General features: G+C 30.0%; 1 protein-coding gene across 3 annotated transcripts in view; it reads left to right on the top strand.

The window, feature by feature from the left end:
• The window catches only part of LOC113377989 (leucine-rich repeat-containing protein 24-like), a 573,615-nt gene that overhangs the window by 134,757 nt on the left and 411,919 nt on the right, over positions 1–26,939 (top strand). For 2 of the 3 annotated variants that reach the window (XM_026618474.1, XM_026618473.1), the window contains exon 2: positions 16,416–16,465. The exons of the other annotated variant lie outside the window; for it this stretch is intronic. The gene's annotated coding sequence lies outside the window, so the exon portion shown is untranslated. The remainder of the gene's footprint in view (positions 1–16,415; positions 16,466–26,939) is intronic. 3 annotated transcript variants of the gene reach the window in all.

Here is a 26,939-nt window from a genome sequence, read left to right as displayed (position 1 = left end):
AAGAAATTTCATCTTAAACATTTTTTTAATATCAGTCTCGTCTTCCAATTTTTCAGCTTTCACTCTGAAATTAAATTGAGTGTTTGAATACATGAAAGCTACCATACTTTCTGCACTTTTTATAGCATCACAAAAACAAGGATTTTATTGGATTTTTTTGCAACATACATCCTTTACAAATGAGCCACATAACCTTTATGGAATGCCAGTCTTTTGTAAGTGAGAACGTAGGTGGTGATTCAGTGCAAATTATTATGAATAAAAATCGTTGCTAACACATATTGCATATTACATGTCTAGGGCGTTTATGCTGGAAACTGATTTTATTTTTCCAAGCGTTACATTCTGTTCTCTGAAAATAAAGACAGAGCGCTAGAGAAAATTTATTATATTCTTGGCTTCAACTGAATATTATTTTATACGCCCAAACACGAGGGTCGGGTTGGCTTGGCTTGGTGCTGAAAACTTTACAATATTTTTCGCGCGGACGTCGTCGAAAGTTCCGCGCTAGAGCGTTTTTAATTGCCTCGACAATGATTTATCTGTTGTCGTGTGTAAATATGGCATATTAATATGAATGAGTTTTTCTCTCCGGGTTTTATTGCTTCCAAAGTCTTTTTTTATGAGACTGAAAAGTCGCAAGAACTCCCAGTGTTAATACACGCATACATTTATCTCTTGGTATATGTGCTCCTGTATGTGGTGACATCGGTGTGCACGTTCCAGCAAAAATCCCGACTCCCGGCAATGAATATAAATTCCCCTATTAATTTTAGAATATGTCTCCTGAAATATTTTGCGAAAAATGTTTCTGCCGCTATAACGTTTTACGGCAGTTAAACGCTCGGTCTATTTTAAAATATGTGATAGGAAGTATCGTGATTCAAAAAGCCAAGTTATTACAAATTTCATTACGTTCCATAATAGCCGGAGTGCAGTGTCGGCCGCGAATTGCGGGGAAATATCATTTCCGTCTACATGCACATTGTAAATATTAGTTTGGCAACAAAGTAAGTGCTGTTTTCAGCTTAAATGGTTTCCAATTGAATTTTTAGGCTTACTGACGTAGACTGAAAGTAAAATAGCTTCGGATAATAGATAGTTCTAAGGTGACCATATATCCCGATTTGGCCGGGACAGTTCGGGATTTCCACTCTCTGCTCCGGAAGTAATATTTGTCCCGGATTTAGATTATTTGTCCCGGATTGTCCTGGTTTTTCGAAAACTTATAGGTAAATTAACAAAAATTATAAAAATAAGCGAACAAGTGCTATTTTTTCATATTAATTATGAAAAAAAGTGAATAGAATTTTATACAAGGATCACAACCGCGAAAAACAGAATAAAACATAGATAAAAGAGTATTACATATAATTGAATAATGAAGTCCGCATTTGCGATGAAAAAACTTAGCTTATTTCTTACATACGTTTAATAGCATTTAAGCCTAACACCTTTTTTGGTTTGGACTTAAAAAAAACGTGGTCACTGCCATTTGATCGATTGCCTAGTTTTCGTTTGGTATTCCTTGAAAGATGGATAATCAAATCGAAATTTGTTGTCATATTTCTTTTATTTCTGCAAAGATAAAAAGGCATTTTAAGCTCACAAAAAGTTCTGAACTTTTTATGGGGACGGACCCTTGAATAAAACGGCAGCGCCAGAATTGGTTTGAATTTTTCTGGTAATTTTTCACTCAAATACTCTGGTCATCCAGATGAAGTTGATTGCAAAGGAATAGTATACTTTTACTCTTACGACCCAACCGAACGATCAATTCTGATGTCTACATTAAACAACTAACTAAATTGAACAACGCAGTGAAGGAACATTTTTGACATCACATAAATATATGGACACTCGGCAAAAATTATTGGAGCTTGATTGGAATGTTTTGCTATATCCATCATACAGTCCTACATCTAACCTTGCACCTTTTGATTACTTTTTGTATTGATCGTTTCAAAACTCCTTCAATGGCAAATAATTCAATGACTATGATGGTGTCAAATTCTGATTCCATTTTTTACTAATAAATTTCTCTAGTTTTATGTAAGTTGAATTCTTCGATTTTCTAACAAAAATCCGTACTTACTTAGTTGCCAACCTAATATATGATACATACTTTTAAAAATTCATATAAAATTGATCATAAAAATTTTAATTCGCTCAGGTTTACTTTGAACTTTTGCGAAAGACAGTTTAATGCGAAATTTTGTGAAATACATCAGCTATATATTTTGTAACGACCATTAGTTTCAGCTCCTCATATTATTCTATCATAATGTTCCGAGCTAAGCGTTATTCGTTCCATAGGATAGCCATCGCAAAATTTAATAAAGACACTGCGAAACTATAAAAATATGATGGAAACGGCGCATAACATTGTACATAGTCATTGTTCTGTACATAATAAACCTTGGAGATAAGGCTATGTATGCAATTTCTCAGCATCTGCACATTTTAAAACAAAAGATTCCCAGTTTTATTGCGTTTTCTTTCTGTAATCATTCGGTTTAATTAAATAAAGTGTTGAGAAATATTACAATCTTTCTTATACAAATACTATATAAATATATACTGAGTGTCCCAGAGTTTAGGGTCAAGCTGAAACGTGATGGTGATAGTATTGATCTTCACTGTCTTGACAAAAAATTGGGAAAAAAATTATCTCACGTCGTTTGAAAATTGACCTAGGGCTTCGATGAAAATATGATCATTTTCGATTATTGTGATTAAATTTTAATATTTTTTTTTATTTAAACTTTAGAGTCGTAACGACGACTAACATTTTTAGAATCACAGTAAAAAAATACCACAATTACCCCAATTAGTTTTCAAGAATTAAGACTTTTTGTTGAACTATGAATTTAAATATTTTAATACTTTGAGAGGCCTTTCATTTTTAAAAAAAATGTACTAAAGTGTGATGGCAAGTTTCATCAAAAGTTGGCAAATAAACTAAATTATAAAATGGTAATTTACTTGATAATTTTATTATTGAAAAGTTTCGAGTAAAAATTTAACCCTTTCGACTCGGATGCCGCCGCTCCGGCGGCATAGTCATTTTACCGTTGCGCTCGGATGTCGCCTCTCCGGCGGCATGATATGTTTTACCGTTAAGCTCGGATGCCGCCGCTCCGGCGGCAAATCGTGTCGGCGACGACTTGTCGCAAACTAAACTTACATTTAATTTTTTTTTATTTTTTAAAAATTAATTTACTATTACATTCATTTATTGATTGATTTATTAATTTTATAAATAAATATATAACAAAATTAATTTATTAGCTCATGATCCTCATAATTCTAATAAAGATCTGTGAAGAAATGATTTTTCAAACAATATAGCATGGTTTTGAGTGCAATTTTTTTTAAATTCCAAAATTTTCTATTTATTATCATAATAACTATATTTAAAAGCAATATAACCACATTTTGAAAAAATCCGATACAAAAAAAATTCCGAGTTGAGAGATAAGTATAGCACTATAATATTCCGAGCGCAGCGTACCGACTGGCAGTCCGACTCCCGAGTCGAAAGTGTTAAAACTTCAAAATAACAAAAATTAAGAAACTATTTTTATATAGTTTTTGTTCAAAACACAATGCATGAAGACAAATACATAACAATTAAACGTAAAAATTATAATAAAATATGATTATGATATAACCTACATCATTTCTCAATAAATCCTTGCAGTTCACCTTTTTATTACAATTAGTTTGTATTATGGAAATAATACCATAATCATGATTTTAATGGTCATGTAAACCCACGATATGTGTAGTAGAAACAATTTATCTATTTTACGATTTTTCTGTAGAAATTAATTTAATTCTGTCGTTAAAAGTATATACACAAAACGTCAATACAAAAATTCGGTCACTTTTTCATGACGAGTATACTCGTCGATCTCTGTTAACTGGTTAATTAATAATTTCCTATTAAAACTTATAATTTTAATTCCTAAAAACTTATAATTTTAATAGAACTTTTTAACGTTGCTTTCAGAATTTATATCTTCCACAATTTTGTTTATTAATATAGCTCTATTTTTATAATGCAAAACCGTGCTGAGACTAAAAAAGAAATATGCAGTTATGATGCACATATCGTTCTCTATTTCTTTCATGGAATACCGACCAAACAAAGTGTATATGCTTATGTATATGTATATATACAGTGTATATGTATTTAATAATGCTTTTATAAAGTTCTTGTTCAAGGCGTCTTTATAAATGTGTATCACTAAGACTGCAGCAATGCACACACAAAATAGAATCCGTTAATTAACTGCATATTTGCATTTGTCTTGCAATGCGCAGATTTGCTTGAAAATGAAACGGACGTGTTCAAGTGAAAGAGTACTGTGAGAGTAATATTTAACTTACCTAAAGTTTCTATAAAATAAGTTATTTCAATTTAAAGTAGCACTCTTAATTAGTATTGCAACCGTCTTGATCAACTACAATGACCTGAAACTAACTACCTGAAATAATATATATTATTATTAATTTAATAATAATTTAACAGCAATTATATAATTGCTGTTCAATTGTAATTGATACATATAAATTAGAAGATCTACCTTTCATAGGTAGTAATATTAAAAATACTTCAAGTTCTTATTAAAGAGTATAATTTAAGGGGCGTCCATTAATCACGTGAGGCTTTCAGGGAGAGGGGGGATGGGTTGACAAAAAATCACAAAATATCACATAGGGGATGGAGGGGTATAGTAAAATAACACGTATATTTACTTTTTTAACTACTTTTTTCAAAAATTCAGACATTTTCATAAAAAATTCAAAAATTTTACAGTTTTTCACGTGACTAAAAATGACGTGATGTTTGTTGGGGGAGAGGGGGTAATTTTGAATGTCACCATGTATCACCAAGGGGGAGGGGGATCCAAAAATCCTTAAACTCGCTCATGTGATTAATGGACGCCTCCTTATATTTACATAATTTTAGTTTTTATATTATATAATATATACGTTATATAATTTACGACGACTGATGATAGAGTTTTTTCCAAAGTCAGTTTAACTTCAGAATATTTGATCAAAAATTAATTAATTGGCAAACTAATTACTCAATGTCTTACTAAAGATAGCTGATTAATTTATATGAAAATAATGAAAAATCAAATTTGATTTATTTAAACATCTATGTATTATCTACCGAGCTTTTTCCTAGTAAATTTATCGTATCGACTGCGTTGCATTGATTTTATATTATAAGTAGGTACTATATTCGAATAGAAACAGTTTTCTAATTTTACATATAAATGTAATAATACCCTTGTTATTGAAAACATAAGATATTGATCATTATCGAATATAACTTTGTTCTTGAAGTTTTATATATATTTTTTTATTTGCTACTGAGGTAATATTTTCTTGGTAATAGAAGTACAATATCTGAGCGCTTTATTAAAATCTTTCATGAACTTAGTGCATTTGCAATGTTTGTCATCGATTATATCTCCAGTATTTCTATGTGGTGGATGCATCTTTCTAGATATTTTATGAACACTTTATAGTAAAACACAACTAATTTCGTTCGGGTGTGCAATCGTTTATTGAACAGCAATTATATAAATAAAAATACCTAAATATTTAAAATGTCTGTCGTCAATCTTTTTCCATAGGTGTAAAAAACGAATTAAGACGTATAAAAAATGATTATTTGTAAGAAATAGAATGAGGTATACACAATTTCTTTTTTTCCTAGCTTTACTAAAGTACAATATAAAAATCTACGTTCTACATAAATGTTTTCGACATCAGCCAAGCTTTGATGTCAAATTTTACTTTGAGATTATAGATCTCAAATATAAAATCAAGAGAAAATTACTTCTCGTGACTATAGCTATATAATGACGTCAAAACAATTACTGAAATTCCATGTCCACCATAAGTGTAAAATAAATTTATGTATATATAAACTTCGTGTCACAAAATGATTACTTGTAAGGTAGAACATCTCAGAACTATCTCTGACCACCAGTCTTTCACTGGCTTAACTATCCAGTGTGCTAAGGCTTCAGTCAGGCTAGTCAGTAGTAGCATCAGTAGTAGTATTCGCACCAAAAAATGATAATGCCATATGTGCAAGTCCTCTACATTCAGTCTACACACAATTAAGTACAACGTGTTTCTGATCACCTGCAAATAGGTTTGACGTTAGCACTGAGCGCGAAGTAATGTGGGATCAAACTAGACTGGACATCCGATCTGTACAAATGAGAATGACATATCATAATATATATTTGCAAACAAATATTTTATAATATATTTTTATAAAAATGGAAATTTAAATTACAAATCAATACATTTCCGTAGTAAATTACTTGTAAGAAAGAATCCTCTTTCTACATAGACACGTTTTATTAAAACCTTTGTGAAATTACTACCTCAGCTATAATTTTGCAGTGTCCATCATCGATCTTCCGCCTCGGCATCACAAAATCTGTGCGATGTTGCATCTTCATAGAGCGCGACATATCACGTACACACGTCGTATGTCGTATCATTTCTCGGCGCGGCTCACGTGCAAAAACCCATATGTACGTAGGTTATTCATACCCTTACTTCATACATCGATGTGTCCGCAACCAGAAGGTCAAAAACATTCGAATCGCGAACGTGTCGTGGGATTTTACACGTCTTCAGTAATGTTACCGTGAAATGTTATCCCGAACATTTCTTTGGCGTTTCAAATGCACTGAGAAATTGATCAGTTTCCAAGCAAAACATTAATGGAATCTTAAAAGTCTACTTTTATTCGCTGACTCGGTTTTGGATGTAACGGATTTGCAGATGTAGGTATATCTATGTAAAGGGATAAAGTTATTCGTTTATAAGAGGGATTTTTGTGTGGCCTTGAAACCACAAGATTCGAGGTTCGATTTCTACCTCAGACATTCTGATATCAAGCAGAGGTCATTTAAAAATATGGATGTAGATACGTTTCCAAGTGGAAATAACCCTTTCCCACCTGCGTAAAAATTAAAATGACAGTTTAGATAAATTCTAATAATCTAATGTAGTTAGGTCAACCGTTGGTTGACTTCTAAAAAGCCATGTTGTTTAGTTAGCATAAGGTTAATTCAGTGGTTTCCAATCTTTTTTGCATCGCGTCCCTCTGCTCTAATAAATAAAACTGTTGCGCGCTTATTAATTTTTGCAACAATTTAATTTTATAAATACTCAACTGATATTATCAGACTTCAAAATAATATTCAATATTATATAACAATATGCATAAAAATTAATTTGTTTTTGTTTATTTTTAAGCATCATTTCAAAAATTTTGGGTTATCTTCGATAATAGTATTCTGGATACAGATATACGCGCCCCCCTCAGAACAACCTGGCGCCCCACAGGTTGGTAATCGCTGGGTTAATTACAACATATCGTAGAACTGTTAAACATATCGGAGAACTTAATTTTTTTCTTTGAAATATAGGTCATTTGGTTTACATTTTATGTAAATCAACCAACTATGAAAGTAGGTAACCTCCCAACGTTGCGTTTTCGACGAATAATGTGTCTAAAATCTTTTATTTTTTTGTGCCATGGATTTATTCATTTATACGAATAGGTATAACGTCGGCCATGTTACCACAAAGTTCCGAGTTCAAATTCCGCTGTTCGGACGTATTTTCGTTTTATTATATTGGTCATGAAGATGACAATCTTCATGACATTGAGCTTTTACACGGAATGGTTGCTACCCCTGGTATAGATGGTAGCTGAGTGTTTGATGCAACTAATTGTACACTTCTAAAAGTAAAGTCCGGGAAACAACATGTATAGTAAATAATAAACAAATATATCCTCTTTCATTATAACTTAGTTACAAATCAGTGATTGTAATAAGAACTGCAACAAATACATAATATATCAACAAATCAGTGTTTAATACAGTCCACAGCTACAAGGGTTAAATTATAACCTAACAATCTGAGTTATCGAAGGAGAGTTTTGATAAATTTTATAACTACATGAACTTTGAAGAATAAACTTTGTAATACATATACATTCGCATTGCGAATTATTAAATTAAATATGAAATTAAAATATGCAACCTAATATCAAGCAGTAGAGATATCGATTATCATTTGACTACTATAGTATAAAATATTCCAATTAGTCACTTATACAAAAATTCTGGAAACATCATCGGGTCCAGTAAAAAGTTCTACGTAAACTTTTTAACTTCTTAAATCAATTAAACTTCTTCGTACACGTGATTATATTTTGAACACAATACATATTTCACCTTATCAATACACAATATAAAATTTAGTGCAAATTGTTTATCATGTTAATTTATGCATAATTAATTATGAATCCAGATGAAATTCTGTTTATATTTACGGAAGTTTTTAACTGGCATTATTTAATTATCATCATTCTATTTCATTTAAGATTATTTCCCACAACTATCATGGATAAAATATTCATTGAAAATCGGATTTTAAATAACATTTCCGTCGTGCATCGTTTCGATGGCATCATCTTGAGGTTAACGACTGTTTAGTCTGTCGGACAATGAAATCCATTTTATTGATTAATGATAAATGTGACATGAAATGATTGACACAAGACACATTTTTGTAGATAATTCTAAATAGATATTTTTGTACAGACATTATGTTATTTATTTTATTGGTATCCAAAACCAATAAATAATGTATAGTATCCCATAATTAATGTAAATAATATAAGGAAACAATTAAAATCTTTTATTCGTTGTTTTTATTAATGATGGTATTGTTTGAAAAGCATATAAATTGATATTGTAACTGTTTATTGTTACAGATTATACGAGTTTTGCATTTTATGAATTTACGATTTTTTTATTATTGTTATATATACATGAATGTGTTTTATATTTGATAATTTTATTATTTAAATTTTCGTAAAAAATAAAAACCAAAATGGCATGGCATCGTGCCTTAAGGCAAATTACTGGAACTTCCCGTACCGTAATTAAAATTCTTGGTACGGAACCCAAAAAAAATTTCACAAAATGTGTTTACATTATGAATACTCTATAAAATATCTGATAATTTGATGTGCATAAATCCAATAAACATTTTTGACCGCCAAATGACATTTTTTTAACTTATTTTTATTGAGAGTCCATGACCACTGGACCTGCCTTCCCAAAAATTTAATCAGTTTTTCATCTTGTCAATACAAGTAAATATTTAAAGAATTAAAATCGAACGCCCCGTTCTCTTAAAAACCGAGTTTTCGTTTTAGGCACTTTTTGCCCCGTATCTTCGGAACGGCTAGACCTGCCTTCGCCAAAAACTAATCAGCACGTCTCCTTATCAATGCGAATCGAATGTTTTTTCAATATTCAAATCGGTTGTTCCGTGTTCCCGAAATCGTCGACGAAAATTTGTATCTGCATACACACACACATACACACATAAATCCATTTTTACTAAGGTATGCCAAAATGTTCAGAAACCTTTGAAACGTAAATATATATAAAAATTTTCTTTTTCGATTTTTTTTGCGATTACTATAATTTGCCCTACGGGAAGTTAATAATTAAAGTTTCAAAAACTTTAAAAAAGTAGACCAATCACTTAGGGATCGTTCAAGTATTACGTAAGCAGATTTATTACAATTATTTACCCCCCCCCATCCCCCTCATCAGCAAAAGTAAGAAAAGCTCTTACCCCCTACCCCCATGCTTACGTAAACATTTTGTAATTAATGTAAAAAAATAAAAATATTACCTATGACGTAATCATCATCCAGACTCCCCTGCCCCCCATGTCAACCCAAAATAAGCAAATCAACAACCCCCCCCCCCCCCTGTAGTGCTTACGTAATACTTGAACGGCCTTTTATTAATATTTGACCTTCTAATTTTTTTGCTCAAATGGTAATAATTTTACTTCTAGGTTGCACTTGAAAACTCATAATTTCCAAAAACGTGAGATCTTTTTTCTAGATTTTTTTTAAGACAGTTAGTCATTACTATCACTCCTTTTCGGGTTGATGTCAAGGTTTGGGACACCCTGCATATATGACCTTATTTATCTCAACTGAAAACCTCATTTTGTTAATTTCAAGCTTCTGAATTATATATATATATATATATATATATATATATATATATATATATATAATACATCTACATATTATGTTATTTATACTACCTCGAACATCAAGTTAAATACGCACGAATTACGACTAAATACTACTTCTTCTACCGAGTTTCAAATAACTCAAAAAGCACTCTCGGATTCGAAATATCCGAAGAAAGGAAAGGCAATCACGTGACAACTCAATGAGAATATTCAAATAAATCCCAGTAAAAACGTGAAACGTAAAACTTTTTCTATAACCCGTTTTCTCTTACACACGGGGGGTATGGCCTGGATGGGTCTGCCGGTGTGAATCCGTAACCAGTCGTCCTGGTTTATAGATATGCGTACCGTCATGTCAAGTCCTTGTACGTCTGTTTGTCTGTTTGTCAGACACGTGAGGAGAATGACAGCCCGTTGGCAGTAGAAAGACGATGAGGCGGCTGCGGTACAAAGGGTTGAGAGGACAGGAATGTCCATTTGGAGGGATGAAGGGCTATCGATTCTGGTCACCCAACTTCTTGTTAATAATATAATAATGTTTAGTGTAATTGTGTTGGATCTGTATTATTTTTTTTTATTATTATATAGTATGACTTTCACTTTCCGTAGGGTAAGTTCTAGTAATATTTGCATATCTTTACGTTTGAAAGATTCCTGAACATTTTGGCATACCTTACGAAAAATGGATGTATATGTATGTTTGCATTCACTCGTTCACCATTTTGAGAGTATGGATCAACCGATTTCAATGATTCAAAAAACATTCGATTCCTATTGATAAGGAGATTGATAAGTCACTGAAAAAACTGAAAACAATAGCATTTGGCGGTCATAAATGATCATTAGATATATGTGCATCAAATTGTCAGATATTTTACAGAGATTTCAATAATAAGTTCAAATTTTATTCACATTTCGTTGGGTTCCATACTAAGATTTATAAATTCAGAATTTTCAAAGAAATTTAAAATATAATTTTTTTTTTCAAAAAATTTAACTACATATTTCAAAAAATGTCGAAACTTTTGTAAAATTTAAATTACGATACTTTAATTTCCAGCAATTTGCTTAACAACACGATGCCATGCACTAGTTATTCATATAATCAATCAGAATCTTGATGTTCTATAAGATTATCTGGTATCAGTATAAAACGTTTAGGAGAATTTCTTCATTGGGAAGAAATATTTGTTAAGTGTTCTTTTTGTTGCTCAGGCTTATTATTTATCTAGATAATTTTTTTATTGTTTTTGAACAGCAAGCAGAACTTAGAGTCCTATAAACTGTTGGGCTAATTTGACTTAATGTGGCTACATCGGTTTACAGATGGCAAACTAAACAGTTGTCCCATCTCTGTATGATAAATTTTAGTACTTCAACTTATATTATAGGCCGAATATTTTATTGGTGCAGCAATGTCGGAAGTGGGCTATTTTCACTTGAAAACATATTTCTATCTATATTTCCAAATGCTACTGCTTGACATCAGGCTTTTTGAAGCGGGATCGAACCCGGGAGCTCCGATTCAAGTCCAGTCGCTCTAGTCACTTATCTACTAGTGATTGGCCATTTTTCTTCATTTTCCTTGAAGGTGTTTATTATTAAGTTTTTCTCCAAGAAGATTGGGATGTTTGTCTATTTTCTCATGGCACATTGTACAATTTTATTCGAGTACGTCTGTAATCTTTTTAACCCTTTCGACTCGGAACCAAAATTCAGTCCACATTGGAAATATTATAGTTTTGTATAGCAATATTTTAATCAGTATGACATATTTGATTCTGATCTCATTTAGTTACTTTTAAATAATTTTACTTTTTTGTTGTTAATATCTTATTTTTCATTTTGTGCCTGATGTATATTATAGTCCTAGTAGATTTTCCGCTGGACATATTTACTAAGATCTAATCAAAATATTTGTTTTTCATATATATTGTTAAAAATGTTTGCTCATATTTTGTATAAACATACTGCAGAATAAAATCATTTAGATAGATAAAATAATCAATACGACTAACCAAAATTTTGGTCTACTCTGTTCAATGCAGGGCTTCTTCGTGGCTTTGTGGTAAAAACCTTGACTGTGTAAATCAAGGTTTTAGGTTTGATGATCCCCTCGTACAACCTTATATATATCAGTAGTAACATCTGATTTAACTAGAAAATATAGATGGAAATTTAATTCCAAATGAAGATTGCTACTCCTCGACATTGAAGCATCAAATTAAGAAATATCAGTATTAGAGAAATTCTAGTAAAACAAATATATCAAATATAGTCCAACTATTGGATTGGCTTCTCAAAAAACATAGTTGAGAAGTATCATCAAGACAGTTCATAGGGCTCAAAATTATCAGGTCTTAAAATGGAAAGACTAAAAAGAATTATGTAAATTATGCAAAGTTACTGAATCTTTATCTGCAGATGGTAAAATAACCCCAAGCCGTTCTAGGACTTCTTGAATTGTTATTAGATAATATAATAATATAATATAATCGATTATTATCGACATGTCGTGTGTTAGAATTAACGATATATGTTTCGTTAACATAGCTCATTCCCATTCTGATGTAGACCATTGCGTATGCACTGTGAAACCTGCATCGGACGGGGACATCCATCAAATGCCATCGTTGTTCTGAACTATATCTGACTGATATCTGGCCTAACTACGACTACGACACTCAAATGTGTACCATGGCATGAATGGAGTGCTATTGATACTTTTTATACATATGGAGCATCGATGCTAATTTTTAAAATTAATTGACCGTTTACTTATTATGATTGACATCTATTTCTAAAGGCAATAAAATTTAAAACAGTTGTTGCCAAGTTAATTTGCATTTTATGTTTGAATTTTCAGCGAAAATAAATGAAATATTTTATCAAGCACTTCTGATACCTTGAAACATAAAGTATGCGTAGGTAGTTTTGAAACCATTTTTTTTCGCTCATTTTTTTTTTACAACACGTGGCACATTTTTAATCCTCGATTCATCAGTACTTCTGGTAAATCTTGCATAAATGGATTGGTTTGGTTGTATGATTTTTTTTTGGTATGACTTTTAAATTTGACGACTTCTGTAAGCCGTTCAATGCTAATTGAACCTGGCTTATTAGTTTTAAAAAACACGTGCCATTTTTTTAATCTTTTTTTTCAAGTAGTTAATTTAAGTCTTACATAAATGGATTGCGGTGGTTTTCTAATTTTGTATGATCTAACTTTTTGCTCTTTTCTTTGATGACTACTTTAATCTAGCTAAAGTTATTAGACAATTTTTTTTATCATATTCACTTCTGGTATTTTTTACGTATAACTTCACAACATGAGTTAAACAATTCCTTACTTCTTGTGAAATTGAGAAAAGCTGTGAATACATCTTACTGTTTTTTATAATTTGTTGAGAAACTGAAGACAAGGTGGTCAAGAAATAACAAATTTAATAAAGTACGTTGTTTATAGTGCTTGTTTTTATTTTAAAGGAAATTGTTTCATATATAGAAGAATTGCTGTATTACATTTTATGGTCGATTAAAATTGTTTAAAGGTATTTTAACAAATATTTGACTTGCAAGATTTTGAACTAGAAGACACATTTTGCTTGTGATCAGTATTTTTTTTTCAGTTTTGGTTAAAAAAATAAATCAAAAATTATCGTTTTCCATAATACGAGATTTTTATCGTCATTTGCTAATTTTATTTCAAAACGCATATTCATATTTTCCCCTATTTATTATTTTGTCAATTAAGATTTATAAAGTCTTATACAAAACTGTTTGCTTAAGTAATAAAAAGAACAATCAATTAAAGTAAACAATATACATAAGTGATAATGATTAAGAAACTAAAAAATTATAAAATGAAGTAAAAAAATAAAAATATAAATGAAACAAAAACGCATATTCAATGAAAATTTGAAAAGCCATATTTTATTACCGATATTTGTATAATTTGAGAAATAATTTCAGTTTCATAAAAAATATTAAGAATTATGTGAACTGTGAAACTACGTTGACACGTTTTTATTGTCACTTTTCAGTATACTTTCGAAAAAACAAATTTGTTTTTGCCAGAAAAATTAATTTGTTTTTGTTAATTTTGTCTTCTTATTATATCAAGTCTTACTATATGATTTTTTCTTCAAATTAATTAAATAAAGGTTTAATTATGAAATTTTATTAAAGTTTGGCATAATGATCTGCGCCCTTAAGACATGCACCATATTGTGCGTTTTGTACTGATCACCGTTGATTTTTACATTTGAATAAAATTTATTTTTAGAACATGAAAGTAGAATGAATTATGCTAAATAAATTTAATTGATACCATTATATATAGTATAAGTATATTTGAAAGATACCCTTTAAAAATTGTAATTCGTTTTTAGTAAAAGCGAAATTTTTTGTCTGTATCTAATTTTTATCAATTTCCCTTAAAAACTGACTTCTCATTGTATGTTTTTTACTAACGAAATTTAAAAACCATCTGTATCACAATGCGAAATTTTCGTCGCGCTGACACATTTTCGAAATACATATTTAATATAAATGTGATACACCCTCTACAAGGATATACGAAAAAAACAAACCCTTTTCTTAGACGAATCACGATATTCAAATGATTCTATTTCCGTTACGACAATATAAATTGTGCGACACGCAACGTCAGAGGAATTTAATAAAATGCGAAACAGAATGCGAACAGGTGTACTAACGGCAAGAAGAGAAGCAGCTTTCCCGAAATCCTCTTATTGTAATCCTCTCGCCGAAAATTGAAATGTGAATCGCATTATTTCATGTATAATACTGCTTTTTGATAGTTCAAAAAGGCCATTCCAAAAGTTCTTTAATACGGGGCTACTAACCTTAATTGGCAGAAAAAAGATGACTTACATATATATCCAATCATATAGGTCGACTTGAATTGTCTTTTTTGTAACTTGATATTTCGTGCTCTATAAAAGTTCAATTTAAAGTGAATGATGAGTACACACATTTGTAATTTTAATATGAATTGTTACGAAAATGTTTTGTAATTAGATTATGTACGGTTGATGTGCTAGCGAAGTCAATTTTAGGTTACGACGTAAGGTAAAATAAGAAATTCATTTAAAACTCATTGAAAGATCTCCATAATAGTTGATTAGAATTCTCTTATTTTTTATGAGCCACAAATATCAAATAAAATAAACAAAGAAATAATATTTATATATTTTTCTATGCGTTTTGACAAATGAACGCATGTCATCATTAGTGGACTTACCAATAGAAAAAATTAAAAATAGAGACCATGTGAAAGGAAAAAAAAATTAATATAGTTATATGAATATATTATATTCGTGTTTTCTTAATAAATATAAGAACTTTATTTTTATGCGTTATTTAGCTTATTTATCTAATTTTTTTTAAAAAAAGTTGTTTTAGGATTTTTGTTTTTTTAATTCAAACAAATACTTTCCTTTTTTCGTTTTGAAATGAAAAATTACTAATGATTAGACTTGCACACTCTATTTATAAAGCGAATTGCAACGATTGCAATGCTTCTTCTTATATTGGTGAAAGTTTCCCATACATTCAGAAAAAAATGAATGAACATTTATATTTCTAAAATTCTAAAATTCTAAAACCCTTTAAACACACCTTCAATTCAACAATCATATTTTATAAAGACAAAAATTGTAATTATGTTACGTACTTATAGAATTTATGTAAACTTTTCTTCATTAACTCAGGTTGTTGGGTTATAATTTAACCCTTGTAGCTGTGGACTGTATTAAACACTGATTTGTTTGTATATTATTTATTTGTTGCAGTTCTAATTACAATCATTGATTTGTTATTAAGTTATAATGAAAGAAGATATATTTATTTATTATTTACTATACATGTTGTTTCGCGGACTTTACTCTTAGACGTGAACAACTAGTTCAATTAAAACACTCCGTTACCCCCTCTAACAGGGGTAGCTACCATTCCGTGTAAAGCTTAATGCCCTGAAGGTTGTCATCTTCATGGCCAATATAATAAAACCAAAATATGTTCGAACAAAAATGTTTGCATTATAAAATTTGCAGAAACTTGTTTCAATTTTTTTAAATTTTTCTAGATAATTCTGCTAAACGTAGATCTTCATCTTTAATTTTAACTTGTAATTAAAATTCATTTGATGTGATAATAAACATGAAAAATATTTATATCTATATTTTATTTTTCTTTTGTTATATTTTATGTTGTCATTAATTGGTTTGAACGTTTTTTTATTTGTACTTTTTCTTTTTTTTTAGATTTGTTCTGTATACACTGAAGAAGAATCAAATAGGGAATCGAAACGCAGGTACGCAAGATTTATTGAGAAAAATTTTTAATATAACTTTTAACGTTGAACGTCTATATAAGAACCACAAAAGTGCTTTAACATTTTTGAAAATTGTATGTTTACTTGTATGAATTGTAAATTTAAAAAATTTAAAATTTAGTTTATTCTATTTATAATATGCTTTTTATTAATTTTTCTATTATCTAAAATTGAAAATTTAAAAATCCCAGGACGAAAAAGTTAGTCTTGTTGAGTCCATTTCCAAATTACCTACCATGTGCGACGTGTGCCCAACGTTGTGAAACTCTGCATTAGTTCGTGATGATTCTCATGAAACTTAAACTCCATGCCTTGTTCCTATTGCGAAGTCCATTAATGAAGGCTGACATAGTTCTGTTGATTAATTTTAGTTATTTGAGCTGATGAATTACATTAGAAATCAACGGCATGCGATGTACGTGCAATACGATATAGACATCACATCAAAGTTTGGTTGTGAATATTACATTCCGCGTGTGAAATGCAACACTGGTGCTCAGGGTCAATGTGGAACAATTTGCAAAGAATTTATTTAAATTGACAACAGTTGCCGATGAACAACCGATCAAATAACTATATGGCAGTTAAATAAATTGAATTCAATTGCAATTTGATCATGGGTAAAATAACGTTTGCGTAATAGTAATTAATACAGTGTTTTCTTTCCATAATATTAATTACATAAACTACTATACACATGCTATGATAGTTACTGTTTGTATTTATTTTAAAACAAGTTTTTTAAAAGTAGTCCTTATTTGCGACATTTTTGCATACTAGTTTCATCATTAGGCTTTCTATCAAGAATAAAATACATATTTCTATAGTGAACAATGCGGCAAGAATGAGTAGCTCATTAGTAGTTGAGAAAATATTTAAGAGAACGATTATAATTCTAATAATAATTTTTACAATTTTTTAAAAAAATGTTCAGAATTGAAAAACAAATATTATTTACTTGCTAGTTAAATCAAGTTCTTCTGAAACATCGCAAGAATTCAGAAAAGATGCAGAAAACAAACTTTATTTTTATAATATGTAGTGGTATTTACCCATTTGTAATAATTATAAATAATATTCTAAACTACTATATAACGGTCGGAATATAAACAACGTAGTACATTTTATGAATCATACATATTACTTCGTTATTGACCATTACGACTTTTTCTAAAACAAAACGCAAATACTGTATTAGTCCATCCATTGAAAAGTCCATCCTTTGGGTGAATACCAGTACAAATAATATTAATTTTCTGAACTGAGCCTACTTTTTTCTGAAAAATATTTAATTTCTTCCTTTTTGATGAAGTTCTTTCGTGCTTCGGGAACTGTTAAAAACAAAAAAAAAATTTTATATAATAACACATTTTTTTCTAAAGTTAAGTTTTAGCTCAGGAAAATAAAATTATAGATAATATTAGCTATTTACAAAAACTTTATTTTTTGCGATTCGGATAAGTTTTTATTTTTTTTACTCAAAAAATTTTAATATGAAAATTATAAAGTAGTTTACCATTATACTTTCCTGATTTTGATGAAACTTGCCACATATTTTCATTAAAAAAAAATTAAATTCATGGTTCAACAAAAAGTCTCAATTCTTGGAAACGTGGTATATTTTTACTGTGGACTATGTGGTTTACTGTGGTTCTAAAAATCTTATTTACGGTTACGGTTCCGTAGTTTAAATGAGCAAAATTAACCACAATAACCGAAAAATTCATAATTTCACCAAAGCACTAGGTTGCACTTGAAAGCTCATAATGTTCAAACAACGTGGGATGATTTTTTTCTAATTTTTTAGTTAATGGTTATAGGACTGTTAAGGTCACTTTTTGAGAATGTATTGAACTTTTGTTTCTTTGACTATTTCTTCCTTTAATTGTTTTTTAAAATAAACTTGGAAACCACTGATATATTACTATGTATTAGTAATATGGAAAATTGTTAAATATGGATTTTTAATGTTATAAAAAGCTAGACTATAGAGAAGAATAAGAAAAGCACTATCGTTAAAAATATTTATTTTTCATATCCCGAATGACCGTCTTTTGTATGATAATTATTTTATAGTTCTATTTCTATTCGTTTGCGGCAAAACAGTAACAAAATATTTAATTTTCGGTGGCGGCAAAAAAGTTCATAACGCCATTACGGTTTAATGCTTTTGTTAGAATAACCGCCGACATTTTCCACACAATTTCATAAGTTGGACTGTTCTCTCGAGTGCCTGAACATAATATCCTCTTTGCCATAGTCTAGGATTGAATAATAATTTTTCCGTTAAAACTTCTCAATGTAATCCGAGAGTGGGGAATGATATCCTTAAAATTTTACTTCAGGCGAATTTAAAGTTCGCTCGAAATTGAAGATGGCTTGGAAATTGATTAAAAATTAAATCTTTTAAACTATCTTTATAATTTTAATGTCGTTTGCTGGAAAAGTTTAATAGGAAACATGTACATTCTGGAAATGTAGTTAGCGCTATTATTTCCATCGTTAGTTTAAAAAGCCGAAGCAAATTTTGCACACTGAGGGTAGAAGTTTTAATACTCTTGGGTAAATGACTATTTGAATTAATTAACTATTTTGCTACGATCGTGGACTATAGACGTTATCCGCATGACGACCTGGGTGTATGGGTGTCGTCCTTAGACGACTTCCGATGCTTCGATCCTTGTATCAACATTTATCGCTGTACATTCAATTTTTGGGCATTCTAATTTGTTATTGTTTTATTTCTTCAGAAGTGTATTTTAAATTTTAAAATACATTTTTGTTGTTGATGATCAAGAAATCTTAAAATATTTTGTCTGCTGCGGAACGCTGTTCCGTACAGCAGTGTCACTTCACATATTTTTATATTTGTGTAACTTCGAATTTTTTTATACACATTTTTCCGTGTAGATGTATAAGATGTTAGTTTTTTAAATTGAATCTGAAGACATGAATTTTATGTTTATTAAGAAAATGTAATTGGATTAATGTTTTATGCATTAGCACTACCGTGATTATATAGGCAGAGACATCTCTTTGCTTTGCTTGATTACATTTTCAAAGGGGATTTGATTGCACTTTTTTAATTACAGATAACGCGCTATTTATTTTGTTCTCGAGCTATTTTAGATAAGACCGAAGCTTTTTCCATTTTTATGCTTACGGCATTTGTTAATTTCATGCGACTTTGATAATGTTTATGTAGGGAATGATTTACATATCTGGAAATAAGAAATTTACTTTGCCAGAATCTACTTTGTGAGTTTTAGAGCTCGAAATAAAATTTTGAGTTGAAATTATAGTTTTATTGCTGGCGATCACATAGGTATTTTAAAAATACGTTTATGGGGTAATAGAAAAAAAGTAATTTGTTTTAACGACTTATATTCACTTTTTTCCACTCCTATTTCATATAGTAAAATAGGAAACTGGAAGTCAATTAAGGTTTATATATATATATATATATATATATATATATATATATATAATTAAAATTAATTTTATCATCTAACCATAAACAGTAGCTTTTTACTGTATACATAACTATAATAGTTCGTAACTAGGCATTTAACATATTCTTGACTTAAAATCTCAAATTTGCTCGTCTCGGATTTTGATGAAACTTCACATGATGATAGAGTTGATAGTCGAAACGAATTCCTTAAAACATTATAGGCCTGTGAGAAATGGTTTGATCATAAACATTAATAAATGCTTAGAAACGTACAGTGTTCTCTATCGATATGGCAAGATAGTTTCGTAGTTTAGGCAATTATCTTCTAATTGCAAGTCAATGTCTTTCGAGAACATTGTTAGAAATATGAAATTTGGAAATCGAAAAATAATTTTAAGCATAGTCGTCATATCTTACAACCAGGATAGGACAACTATTGGGTTGTCATCTAAATAGGCCTTACACTAAGATATTAAAACAATTACTAAATGTCCTTGTGATATCATCATGATATAGTCAAAAAAATCGATCGGTCACGAAATCTGTCTTTCATGCCTGTCGACCATGGAAAGCGATATCGATACTAAACTTCTATACATTCATTTTGAACAACTTACTTACTTTTGAGTTAGATAATTATGAATATTTATCTATTCAAACATAAAAATAAATTTGAAAAAAATAAAAAATATACACTGGCGGGATTTGAACCCGCTCATTTTTGACTCTTTTCTATGAATCCGAGCGCAAAAAGTAGAGAAAATAATTTCTATTACCTAAATATATGACCGTCAATAATAATCATCAACTCTTCTTACTATATGATTAACCCCCAAGTATTTAATCAATTTTTTTTAGATTTAATTTCTTAACATTTGGAAAGTCAATTTTGTCATCTGTTATGACCCGATTTGTTCTATGACGTGAATAATAGAAAGAGTTTGTGATCCAACGAGATGCTGCTATGTTAAAATAATACACTTTTCTCGTGTAATGCCTATGGGCCAGATATAATTAATATATTTAAACTAATTATAGTCTATTAAGAGCTATATCAGACCTAAGAGAGAGAGTTTCCTAAACAAGTCACATTTGCAAACTCAGTTTTGGGGTGAAATACATCTCAATAGCTTATAGAATAATAATATTGAATAACAAACAAAATGAAAAACAAAACAAAACAAAAGAGAAAGTTGTTTAGTTTAAAAAATGGTATATTTATATAAAGACATACGATGCTAAGATTGATAGATTGTTATATTACTTGTTTCTTATCAAGATTATAAAGATGCTGCTTGTTAGAATGTTGAGTTAACCCTTGTTACTTAGATGAAGTTTGAGATATTACTAATTTTACTTTGTTAAAGTTTTATTTCGTACTATTTTACAAAGTTTTGATAATTTTATATCATTTTTTGATTGGTTCAGTTTTGGGTGCAAGCGACTTCCCATTACATTCATTTCCCAATATATTAACTTGTGATATAGGTGAATCAAATTTGGAGGAATCTGAATTTCTTAGAAAGACGTAAATAATTAAATGCAATAAAAGGTATTAGGTTCTATTATTGCTATCCTGTATGAAAAGTGTTAAAATATATTTATATAATTTTATTAGGGTTGAGCCTCTTTACAACGAACATCATCTTTAGCCCACAAAAGAATATTCTGCAATTTGCTGCATCGAATATTTATGAATATTTTTCCTTTGCGTCGTTTTATCTATCACGAACACAATTTTATTTTATGTGACGGGAACATTACGTGTTATTATTCCGTGATTATAATTCGTATAATAGCCATCGGGTCTTTTATTCCTGACGACGGAATGAAGGAACCTTATCCTGCCTTTATCGCTAATTCTTCTGTACCGTGCTCGTTCGACTGACACATTATTCTTGGGCGGAAACGGTTAAAGTGGCATAGTTTAAGTACTCGTCGGACGAACATTACAATATACTTTTTGTTTCGCATCATTTTGCTCTTCTCCGAGAGAAAGAAGAAAATACTCTTTTTCGTTTAATTTATTCATTTTATTTCAGGCGCTCGTCAGACAACTGCACACTTCGTGATTTTAACAAAAGATCTAACCGCATTTGCAAATTCCTTTGGGGCTTTTGTACGACTCTTTTTTTTACTCGCTTGTCCTGTCTTGTTTTGTTTATCGTCTTTTCATATCGAGAGGGTTCCGCTTTACGTAATTTGACGATGAAAGTAAATATGCACGAAAATGCTGAATTTGCATAACCATTCACCCGGTACAATTTTTTTTGGGGTCGTAATCTGTCTTGCAACCACGTGCGTGCATTTCCGGGGTGTTGGGATCTTAGATTAGGATTGGATTTATAGGATTTTAAAGTCATTGGTTTTATAATGGGCAATTTGTTTAGTTTATCTTAATTGCTGCATATACACCTAAATCTAAAAGTAGAAACTTTTATTTTTGCTGGAAGGCATCAAGCAGGGGGAACTCTTTTACAGAATAGGTTAACTTTCTATCCTCTAGATTTCAGACAGACATTTAGCGCTATACTTTTTTTCAACCGTCTGTATTTTTATATTTTTGATTCTATTTATCAATTATTTATCAATTTAACATTCTAAATTTTTGCAAGTCTTTTTTATGTATATATTATTTGAACAGCGACCAGAATTTAATAAGCTGTTGATTTGATGATTTGGATATTTCCAATTGAATACAGATGCTTGATATTAGCCTGCCCGAGGCAGGTATCGAAACTGGTACTTCTGATTGAAATCTTATAGCTTCAGCCACTAATCTTCGGGGGATTTTTTTCAATTCTTGGCCCACAAATTATTTTTTCTTGTTTCCTCTAAAAATGTATGCTTCATTACAAATATAATAACTTACTGAAATTCTACTCATCAATTAAGTTCTTTGTAAAGAATATTTAGAAAAACCAGATATATTTTTTTATTTCTTGCTTTATTTTACCAGATAATTTACAACTGTTTTGGTGGGCATAGAGAAAATAAAATAAATAAATCACAACGAGTACAAGTTATCAGCATTGCTGTCTCCTTTATATAATTTTAGACAATATCTACTAACTTTTCAGAACATTCGATTTGGTTATATTAAAGCAGTATATTTTTTCCACTTCAGAGATTTTATTTATCATTGTCTATAATTCGGTTTCCGTCTTGGTTAAATACACGAGACAATTTACATATTTTATAGTAATTTTTTATTATCAATATGCCGACGTCTTCGAGCACTCCTTCAACAAGTGCATAATTTACTATTCCAATGGAAATTGAATAGATTTTTGATATTCTTACTTTAATTCAAGCGTATCTTTGCCTTTTTTACATTTAAAATTTTGGATCAGTTTAGATTTCATTTTCAAAAAGATATATATATATATATATATATATATATATATATATATATTTGTTTACACATAAATTCTTTTCATTTATGAATAACTTACAACATAATGTACAACATTTATATTTTGAAACATATTCTTAAAAATGCTTGAAACTTTTTTGCAGTAAGTTGTGAGACCAAAAAAAGATAATAATTTGGTTCATTTTGGGGTATAGTGGCGCAGTTTTGGAGACTCAAGTCTTGCAACTATAAGGGTGGTTCAGAACTTTGTTGCGTACAACTTGATATCAACCAGTAGATAATATCAAATTTTTCTAAATTAAATATGTTTTCAAGCGAAAATATTATTTCTGGAACAAAAAAGAAGTACCACATGAAGCGTATGTAGAAGTATAATCTCAATTTGGAAAATACTTGGAAAGAAGTATAGTCATCAGAATTTTAAAAACAGCATTAACTGAAACTACTTTTACTAAATATTTTCATGAAATAGACGAATTTTAATTTTTATGGAAAGAAACAAATTGATGCGTTTAGGTTAAGTCTTACAATTTTGAATACATTTTTGTATGTTTTTCTCTTTTTAGATGTGAATCCATCTAAGGAAAATTTATATTGAACAGGTTGTGAAATTGAAAGAATTATCCGAGATTTTTTTTTCATTTTATATATTATTGACTTATATTATTGACACATACACACACTTTCAAACACACATATAAATTGTGATAAATATTATATCAACAGTTGGAAAATCACTCCAATAATTCTGTTTATATGTACAAAGTAGGGGTAGTACTAAGGGTCTTCAATATTATCATTGGGCAGCTTCTTCTTCAGTCTCCTTGAAAGTGGTAGGATTGAATTGAAGCCGAGTGTCTATAGAATTTGAATGATGATCTAGTTTTTGAAAATGTTTGGCACTGTTAATTTTTATAACTCTGTTTATAAATTCAATGTGAAGATCGTCGTGTAAGGTGTTGCTTATAAACCATGGAGCATTAGTAATCTGCCTCAAAATTAATAATTAATAATTAATGTTTATTTTGCTCAGCCTCACGAGAATACTCCTACTAATTTATGTCTCAAAATGATAACGTCAATTCCAAACGAAATTTTATAAAAAATATTTAAAAATAATTTATATATTTCATGAGCCTCATAATAGTATTTCATAAGTGTATGTACGTAGATTATCCGAATCTCAAATCAAATCTAAATTTAGAATTTGCTAATCAAAAATGTTTAATTTCATAAATTTTCAAAATAAATATTATATTTTATTTCTCACATTGCTCGTCGTATGTATTTCCTTACTACCTTCATAACCTCTGTCGTCGTCTTCCTCCTCGCTTATGATCTTTGCTCCTTGATTAGAATTAGTTACATCTCGAGATGGTGTCTCTGTGTCAAGCGGCCACCTCACTCCAGTCTTTGCAATAAATCATGTATGATGGCTTTCAGGCAAAATCTCCCGTGAGAAATTGCATTACTCAGCGAAGGCGCTCCCGGCACTTTACGTGATATGTGATTCAATGATTAAAATATACGCGCTGAGACAGCCACCATACAAATCACGGAATAATAACAATCTAAAAGAAACGGAGGATATTTGTAAATGTTTAAAATTTAATATTAATCGTTTATTAGGATTGAAATTTAAGCGTGGGTTTTAGGTCTGGGTTTGAATTGAGCCGGGGGGCTCTAGATAATGTTTAATTTTTTATATTTGTGTGGCTTAAAGATCTGCGGGTAGAAAGGTCCACCACAGATATCTCAAAAACAAATAAAAATCGGACTTATTTTTAAATATTTGGAAGTAGTGGAAAAATGATGTATGACCATCCATCACCTTGGTTCTTACGACGTTGATAACGGCAATGTTTAAAAATCCATTACAAAAGTAATTTCTTTCGTTATCACTTTTTTTAGTTGTGAGCACTATTGTTTAGTTTACGAGACTTTAACATAGTTTTAAGTATACGTTATTGTTACTGTTTTTTAAGATATATTGTTATTTTGATGTTAGATTCAACAGATCCTTTTTATTTGATCTAAATCTTATATTGTGTGTTGGGTAAAAAGGACCACCTGAATCTTTACACTGGCAAAGGTGTTAACAATAAACAACAGTAAAGAAAAAAGTAAATTAAGTTAAAAAAGAACAATTTTACAAGAGATACGTTAAATAAATAGTTACTTCAACCTGGTTGATGTTTACTTCTGACGAAATACCAGATCAAAGTTATATACAGTGTTATCTTTGTAAAAAATGTACACAAAATTTTTATTTTGCATTGGTTAAATAATGTAGCTTTTATTTCGTAAACTTCCTTTAAAATTGTAATTAATATTAGATTGGTTTACTCCCTGGATGTCCCATTTTACTCAATGTATGGAGTGAAATGGGACAGATGATAAAATGCAGAAAAATAGTAAAAACACGTTTCTGTAACTAGGAATTAACTGAAATTTGTACTGAACGTAGTTGATACGTGTTATTTGTTCTGACGTAGTTCCGTTTTGTTTAGATAGTATAATTACCTAAATTCAAATTGGACCATTAGACAGACCAATGTTATGGCAAGGCTATGTAATGAAGAACTTTTTATACAAATTCGTTCTAAATATTGACAAAAGCCATGTGGTTGCTGTACTCTCAGGCGATTTTCGCAGGTTATCAGATATAAAACATTATCTAGAAACCGCACAAATGTCAAAAAAAACGATCTTAGATAACAGGGTCTTTCTGACCCAGCTTCATAACATACGAGTTACGTTGAGTTTATGTGTAAATCGCCTGAATGCACAGCAAATACATGACGTTTTGACAGTATTCAGTATGATTCAGTAGCATTATGTATGGAAGTTGGAGCGCCGTGCCATAACATTTTTCTGTTATGCGGCAGAATCGGTCCCATAATATAGCCCATTAAATCTGAGATTTTAAACTTAAAATCTAAATCTGAAACTATATTATAAATGCACAAGAGTTAGTGTTATTACATGACTCGATCACATTCAATTGCGTACTCGTTAACTAAAATAACCTTATGATATATTCATACGACCACCATAAAGTAGTTAATATACTCTATATAAATTTCGCCCATTTATTGCGTTTTGTAAATCAAATGTCGAGCTCATAAAAAATTACTTGAACAACCCACTCCTTATATACACTACAAACTACCTCCAGTGAATTGAATTTCACATTCAATACTGCTTATTATTCAGACAGCAGTTCTTGAATAATTTATAAAGAAAACATCATTCTTAAAATATCAATCTCAGACGTTCAATGTTTGCTTTGCGCATTATGTGTAATGTCTATAATATAACTTCCCTCTATTATTATTTAATGGCTGATAGATATTTCGTTTATGAAAATAATTATCATTTCTGGCGACAAAAAACATACGTTGTGGGTGGACTAATATACTATTGATTCTTCATTAGTATCACACGGGGCGGAAACAACCCCTTGGTAAAGGAAATTCTGTAAAAGCAAAGCCGAAGGGTTTAATTCACGTTTATTATTTACATGTGAAATTTGCCTTTATTTATTTATAAGAAAGCGCAATCAATAATTTAAATATTTTTATAATAGGCTAACCATTTATGGTTATTGAGCTAATCATTGA

Source organism: Ctenocephalides felis, unplaced genomic scaffold (genome assembly GCF_003426905.1).
Source record: "Ctenocephalides felis isolate EL2017-DRISC unplaced genomic scaffold, ASM342690v1 CF-g0.4_SCAFFOLD_01886, whole genome shotgun sequence".
Lineage (NCBI taxonomy): Eukaryota > Metazoa > Arthropoda > Insecta > Siphonaptera > Pulicidae > Ctenocephalides > Ctenocephalides felis.
This window is presented reverse-complemented; position numbering and strand designations above follow the sequence as displayed.